At 40.1% G+C, this 7,664-nt stretch overlaps 1 long non-coding RNA gene across 1 annotated transcript; it reads right to left on the bottom strand.

Moving 5' to 3' along the window:
* Positions 1–1,185: 1,185 nt before the first annotated feature.
* LOC126986749 (uncharacterized) lies at positions 1,186–7,241 on the bottom strand. Its single transcript, XR_007739930.1, has 4 exons — positions 6,661–7,241; positions 5,201–5,383; positions 4,064–4,122; positions 1,186–3,062 (listed from the first exon to the last, which is right to left on the bottom strand). It is a non-coding gene; the product is annotated as an uncharacterized LOC126986749 (long non-coding RNA).
* Positions 7,242–7,664: the final 423 nt, after the last annotated feature.

The raw sequence follows: 7,664 nt of genomic DNA on the forward strand, positions 1-7,664 counted from the left end.
TGAATAGCCTAGTTACAGCCCCTGGGCGGTTAGCGGAGTGACAATTTTTAAATGAATACATACATAACGGAATATTATTGAACCTAACTGACTATCAGGGAGATTGGGGAACATTTGAATGCTTAGCTGTGTTGAAGTGCTGACTGGCGCAGGATGGAGGTGGGCACTGGGGCGATTGAGGCGCCGGCGGGGGGGGGTAGACTGCCAGGGCCGGTAACTGCAGCAGCGTTGTTGACGAGGCGTGGTTGAAGAGGCCGTGGTTGGGTGGTTTACGAGCTGAGGCGTGGTTGAAGAAGCCGTGGAGGTGGTTATGACGGCAAGGCTGGTTTAAGGCGTTGTTGAAGAGACTGCTTCTGCCGTGCTTTTGTTTCGCCTCGCCTTGCTGTGCTGTGCTCTGCTGTGCCTCGCCTCGCCTCTGCCGTGCTTGTGGTGGTGTTCACAGGGCTGTGATCAAAGAGACTATATACGAAGAGATAGTGGTATGTAGTAATTCCTCGGACGTGCGGAAGTAGCGCCATCTATTGCAGCCCACCAAAAACGTCACTTTTCAGGGGTAGCTTAACTATTTTTGAAGTACCTGCCACAGCACCCTATCCAGCCTTCACTTATTTTTTTTATTGTAAAATGATTTACTAATGGGGTAAAGAAAAATATATTTGTTCTTGTGTTTTATTAGGTATTATCTACACTATATCAATTTGTTTTTTTAGGAAAAATATGATGTTGAAAGCATTTGCTAATATATATATATATATATATATATATATATATCTATATATATATATATATATATATATATATATATATATATATATATATATATATATATATGTGTGTGTGTGTGTGTGTGTGTGTAGCAAACATATCCAGTGCTTTAAATACAAGCAAAGCATACAACATTCTATGCATGCTAAATTACTATAAGGCCTTTGCAACTGTGGTAACCCGGATGTCACACTGGTCCTGTGTCCCAGGGTAATGGGTTCCCTAACACCACAGGCTCAAGGGCCAATGTTACAGAGATGAGCACCGAGGCCACGCGCTGCTACAGCGTATGCCCCCAGCCTTACCTATACCTTTTGCAAAATGATCTTAGCTGAGTAAAAATATCATACTAACTGTACAAGTACCAGATAATGGCAAGCATTGCATACTGCTTGACAGGGCAGAGAACAAAAGCTAAGCATTACAACTGAAATAAACAATGGGAGACACTCAAAGCTTGTTAACTGAACATGACCCAATTTATAACAGGCAAAACCAACAATGGTGCGTTATATACAATGAAAACTGTATAAAAATGTTGCAAGGCACATCAATATAAGAGCAAAGCATCATAAAACATGCTGAAATACATGATGGAGGACATTAAGAAGGTAACACATGAGTTGTCTTAAATGGAATGCAATAACTTGGTGGTCCTGGGAGACAGGCGAGCCTGGAGGTGAAAATGGAATGTAGGACACGGTATGATCTCACAAGCTCTGACCTTGGTGTCAGGGTCAAGAAGATATTAAGCTCAGTAGACACAACTATGCAGCGGAGGCACATATGATAAAAGCAAATGAGACAAAATAAGGCAACTCATAGTGTAAGAAAATAGCAGGAAAGTTATGCTGCAGTATGTGACACACCAAATTACAGGGCAGAGAGTGATATGTATTTCATAGGCTACATCAGTAAACATGTAGCATTTATTGCAGGAAGCACACATTAAAGTTGGATGTAATAAAATATATGTTTTATGCACACATTAAAGTTGGATGTAATAAAATATATGTTTTTAGCACACATTAAAGTTGGATGTAATAAAATCATTTGATATGAAACTCCTTGAACTGGCCAACCAAACAAACCACTCTCTGCCCCCCCCCTCAAAAAAGCATTATTTTTCACAAGGTTTATGAGGCATTAGTCAAGAATATCAACTGCCATTACATTTTGTAAATCATACCTATGTGATTATGTATATCATATAAAGCAGAAAAAAATTTGCAAGCTGTAATACAAACAAGATTAGTCCTGGAAGCCACATTGATGCCAGACACGTGATGATAGACACTTAGTGTGATGAAATTACATGCTGTATTTCACATTATGAAACCAAGCCAAGTGTCACTGCAGGACATATTAGGTAAGGCAGACACCAAAAGCTTGCTACCTGAACAAGATTAAATATAACAGGCAAAATCCACAATAAAGTATTGCGTACTGTTGGGTAGGGAAGAGAACAAATGCTTCCAAGCATTACACCTGAAATAAACAATGGCAGATATTCAAAGCTTGTGAACTGAACAAGATCTGATTTATAATAGGCAAAACCAACAATGGTGCATTCCATGCGATATCTGGCAGGGGATTCCTTGCATTACAATTGGAAAGTGGCAGACACCTAAAGCTTGTTAACTGAACAAGATCTGATTTATAACAGGCAAAACCAACAATGGTGCATTACGTGTGATATCTAGCAGGGAAGATAAATGATTCCTTGCATTACAACTGGAAAGTGGCAGACACCCAAAGCTTGTTAATTGAACAAGATATGATTTATAACAAGCAAGCCCAACAATGGTGCATTACTTGCAATATTTGGCAAAGTATATGGAAAAAAATTCTTGGCGTAACAAGAGTAATACTAAATAATGGCAAATCCCACGAAGTTTCTCTTCTTTTGACAAAGCCTGTGCTCTTTGCTGCAGGGCTGTCAGAGTCTGTTTGCTCCAGCCAACATGTACTGAAATACCCCTGAGTCATGATTGAAGTGTTGAAACTGAAGACAAGTGAAATACTGTGCTCAGAAATCTATTAGCATTTGGACTTTGATAGTATAAGGCCAGAGCAAACCTCCTCTCTTGTAACCCATATCTCCTACTAGGCTTAGATCTTGGCATCTTGCAGCATGTTGAACCTGACCTCATAAAAAATCCATCCCTATTGGATCTAAAAAATTGCTGGCTCTGGGCAAAAACTGCCCAGGAGTTGTAACAGCCTGGGCTTTGAGCTGCCTTGCCTCCCGGTGCAGACGACAGACTGTTGTGTGCAGCAATTTTCACTTTTCATGTCTGAAAATACATGAAAAAATATTTAATCACAATTAATCACAATTCTAAATAATAAAATATGTGCATGTAATTGCATTATTTTCAGTGCTATAAGGACAGTGAATTTAAGCATTGACATTATGTCTGCACGCCAGCATCGATGTAAGGCTTCACTTAGATTGCCTGACAAGAGTAATATTTTCAGGAGATGAGGGAGAGGATACAACTGGAGACTCTTGACAGATATAATGTCAAGATCTACAAGCACCCATTTACCATATATATCTTTGATGTTCAGTCCATACTAAAACATTTGTCAATGTGTTGCCACACTAAAAATATAAAAATTCCCTGTTTCTGCAATGTTAGTCATACCTAAGCCCTGCTAAACCATCCAAGTGAATCAAGAATGAGTTCTGGGCGGCAGCATGAGCCAATACTAAATGGCACCACTATAAAAAAAATTGCCTGCATCATGACGGGCCTGGGCCGACCGCCAGGCGCCTGAAGAAAACCTACCGGCACTATAGGCAGGTGGGAAAAAAAAGGATCACATCAGAAGAATGGACAAAGGTTTGTTAGTGGCACTTCAAGGTTATGCTACCTCTTCAAAGATTGGCCAGTCATGGTTTAAAGTGGAACAGGATAAACAAGAAACAGGTAGATATCTGTGGACACTACTGTTACTATCAATTGCCAGCCTATGGCAAAATTTGAACCTATGCTACCAAAAACATAAGACCCATATGCTGATCACTCGACTAATCATAACGGTACTACACCCATAGAAACATAATAAAGAGTTTAAATATATCATTCAAAATTTCAACCTTTTTACATACTTTTTTTTTTGAGATATGAAGCCTACTGGTGTAACAGTTGAATACTGAACTCAATTTGTATGCAGAGATGTGAAGTATGTTATTAAGCTGTAATGTTTCCAACACATTAGTTGTGATTAAAGCAACACGGAATAGTAACTAAAGAGGATAAATTATCACTGAGAACAAGAGGTTCCTTACTATATTGTGGTGAGCTTGATGGCCGAGTCAAGTTTCCTCCAACCCCATCAAGTTCACACCTGTTGAGAGGCAATTTTTTAATCAAAGTGAAAAATGGATGCAAATGGTCACTAAAACTAGTTATTATACTTGGTGTCACAAATTTGGGCAAAGAATTTAGGGAAGGACTCCTGGACTTGGCGTCACTGATGAGGTAAATGATCTCGTGCACTCATTGGGCTATAATATATACATTGTTATAATGTGTATTATTGTCTTGTTACTATATATTACGGTACCTACTGATAATGGAAATACATGTCAGGATTAATCATCAAATACAAGGAAAAAAGAATCATGTATGGAAATTGTGAACTTTTAAGTTCATGTAACAAACAAGGTTTATTATACACAAAAAGGTTGGATACTTCAGATGTAAAAGATTTTTGGATATAACATCACCCCCTTCCTCCATATTGGTTCTTTAAAGCAAGGGTTGACTACAGCTGATTATTATTTGCGGCAGGTTACACGACACTTTTTTTTAGTGCAAACCATCTGGAAATCAATGATCATTATAAGGAATACTTCTCATGAGTAGCTACTAAAACTTGACAACCTAGAAGGATGCACCATCAGACTGTAAAGGATAGATATATTATAAGACATAGCTACATTGGTGGATCCAAAGGGGGTCCCAGGCCCCCCCAATGTTCCTGAGTGATACAGGAAAACTAGCTCAAAAGCGCGCTGCGGCTAAAACAATGCTTTGGCACAAAGTCCAGGCCGTTATACCCATTGATTTAGGTCACTTCACCAGTTTTTCAAGACCAGGACTGCCTAGAATGGCTAATCGGTAATGCTAATGCTCCTTCCACCCGCAAAAAGTCTGACGTCCTCCCAAAAACTCATTTCCTGGATCTACACCCAAAGACATACCGTAACATGGTTCAGTGATCATGGACAAAAAAAAATGTTAAGACAATCAATATCCAATCATTTCAGGATACATAAATCAGCATCCATATGAAGGAATTCTACAACTTAAAAGTGATGTTGAGCAGGGCATGTGTTAAGTGACTTGCACAGTCTATTTTGTGAAGTCATAATTAGATTAATATCACAACAATCAACAAACACCAGATGAAGTATTCATACCAAAATCAGTACATGGAGCTGGTGCACTGCAATGGGAAGCACATTCCTGTAGCTCACCAAGAGGGTTGAATGATGCCATGTACTTCAGGGGGGGTGGCTAAATGTCTTCACCCTTGGCCTCTTTCTTGGCCTCTCCCCCTTCAGCTGCCACATTCTCTTGGATGATATCGGACGTGTTCGGATCTGTTGGGATGTGGTTGTGTTAGATGTGGAATAACATACGACAGTGGAACATGGAAGGAAAGAGTATGTCCACACGGTAAAATACAGAGATGAGGATTGCACTGCATTAGTTGAGTGATTACAAGATGTAAATTGAAATTCTTTGGATACTGAAAGGATGTACGGGGACAACTGGGTGAGAAGAGAGAGAGATGCAGATTTTTGTTATATAGCTAGATACACCAATGAAGACTTAGGGCATACACATTCAGAAAGACCACAATTTTGGCTGCTAGACAGAAAAACACTAGATGTCAAAGTGCCAGGACATTGAAGGAAGTAATAATAAGAAAAGCAATAATAATTAATGAGTATAAATATATTTCTGATATTTTTGTTTATTTTAATGCTAGTATTGGAATTTTCAAACACTAAGAATATAATAAATAAATATTGATAAATTAATTAAAATAAATACATTAATTGTACTACTACCACTAACAATATTAACAGCACTGCACCTAATAGACTGAGCAATAAACTGAGTCTGATATGTAACCATAATTAAACTGTCTCTGTCTGAGTGTTATGTGAAGCTTGCTCCATGCACCATGATAGGAATGGCATAGATGCATGCAGGTTGCTGAGATGCTTACAGTCACCAGCCACTTGTAGATATGGCACAATCATGTGTTGGAAGCATTGGCCAACTTCCATTTATTTAACTATTATTTTCTTTAAACAAAGGAGACAGCTCAAGGGCAACAAAGCGTACTAGAAAAAAAAGCCCCACTACTCACCGCTCCCAAACAGACAAAAGTAGAGTCTTGATACACTCTTCTTGAAGGTCAAATTATAGGCAGGAGGTAATGCGGACAATGGAAGGCTGTTCCAGTTTATCAGTGTAAGGGATGAAAGAGTGGAGATATGCTGATTAACTTTTGCATAAGATGTTTGGCAAGATAGAACATGCAGTAATTGACTTAAATTAGAAAAGTATAGATTTAGGAGGGAAATGGGCAGGCATTGGTTCAGTAATAGGGTGGTGGGGGAATGGAATAGACTCAGCAATCACATAGTGAGTGCAGGGACGATAGCTTGTTTTAAGAGTAGACTGGATAGCTACATGGGCGAGGCTGACAGGTGGTAATGGGGAGGAACCTGGAGCTGCCGTGTGTAGGCCATTCGGCCTCTTGCCGCGGGAGGAGGGGAGGCATGCAGTTAGCAAGTTCAGAACAGCTGTCAGCGTGAAAATGATTAGAATTTCCACATTATCATTATTTATATATATCACTTACCCCGGGTGGCATCCTTCCGTAATAAATGTAGCTTCACACCAGGCTGTGTCCTCTTTATCACCACAAAGGGACATGATTTGAGGCTCCGGCTGGTAAACGTGGCGGCCGCGGCGGTGTTATGATTTTTGAACGAGGCAGCGTTGCAATCGGAGCAGAGAAAGATATTGCTGCGAATAGCGGTATAATAAACAGTATAAGTTAGACCAAGATAATTATATTCACCCACTCTTTCCCCCTACAAACCAATGACTCAGTGTATATATATCATCATTACTGATGGAAGTCAGCGTGCGTGCTAAAACAATGAGTTTGGAAGAAAAAACATGATCACATAGTTTAAAAGAACGGCAGTAGGGCTACAATTCCTTGGTTCATTCCAGTATATATACAGAAAGGTTAAACACATAAAACACATCTAACCACACATGCAGAGAAAGTAATATAATTGTGGTATAATAATATAACAATAATAGCATTACTCATGACATGCAGTCAGGCTATATCTACCTAGTAAATATATACAGTATATATAGTTCCTACTGTTCATTTTAATATTTATCTACCTTTATTTTTTTTATTTAAAATGGGAAATAACCAGACTGAAGAAAAAAAGTAGCAATATTTGCTGCTTGATCCCATGTAGCAACACTGCTGATTGGTTCTGGGGGTTGGGGGGGGGGTCTGGAGGTGGGGAGGCGCCTGGATGTAAACAAAGCTACTCCTGCGCCATCTGTTGCAACCGACATACACCAACACCCGCCCACGGTCTCCCATAGAGGCCCCCTCTCCTGTTCTATAGTCTCCTTGGCTGTGATGGACGGTCACGCCAACCTCTCAACGTGCGTCCTTCACCGCTCGTCGGTCTCGCTCTCTGCCTGTATCTCAGGGTTTCTGTCTCCTCCCTGGCTGCCCTCCTTGCTGTAGTGGTGCTCGTCTCCTCACTGGCCCGTGCTTCTCCCTGCCCTTGCCTGCTCGCCTGGTCTTCTTGCTAAGCTCCTCCCCCT

This window comes from Eriocheir sinensis, chromosome 62 (assembly GCF_024679095.1).
Source record: "Eriocheir sinensis breed Jianghai 21 chromosome 62, ASM2467909v1, whole genome shotgun sequence".
Lineage (NCBI taxonomy): Eukaryota > Metazoa > Arthropoda > Malacostraca > Decapoda > Varunidae > Eriocheir > Eriocheir sinensis.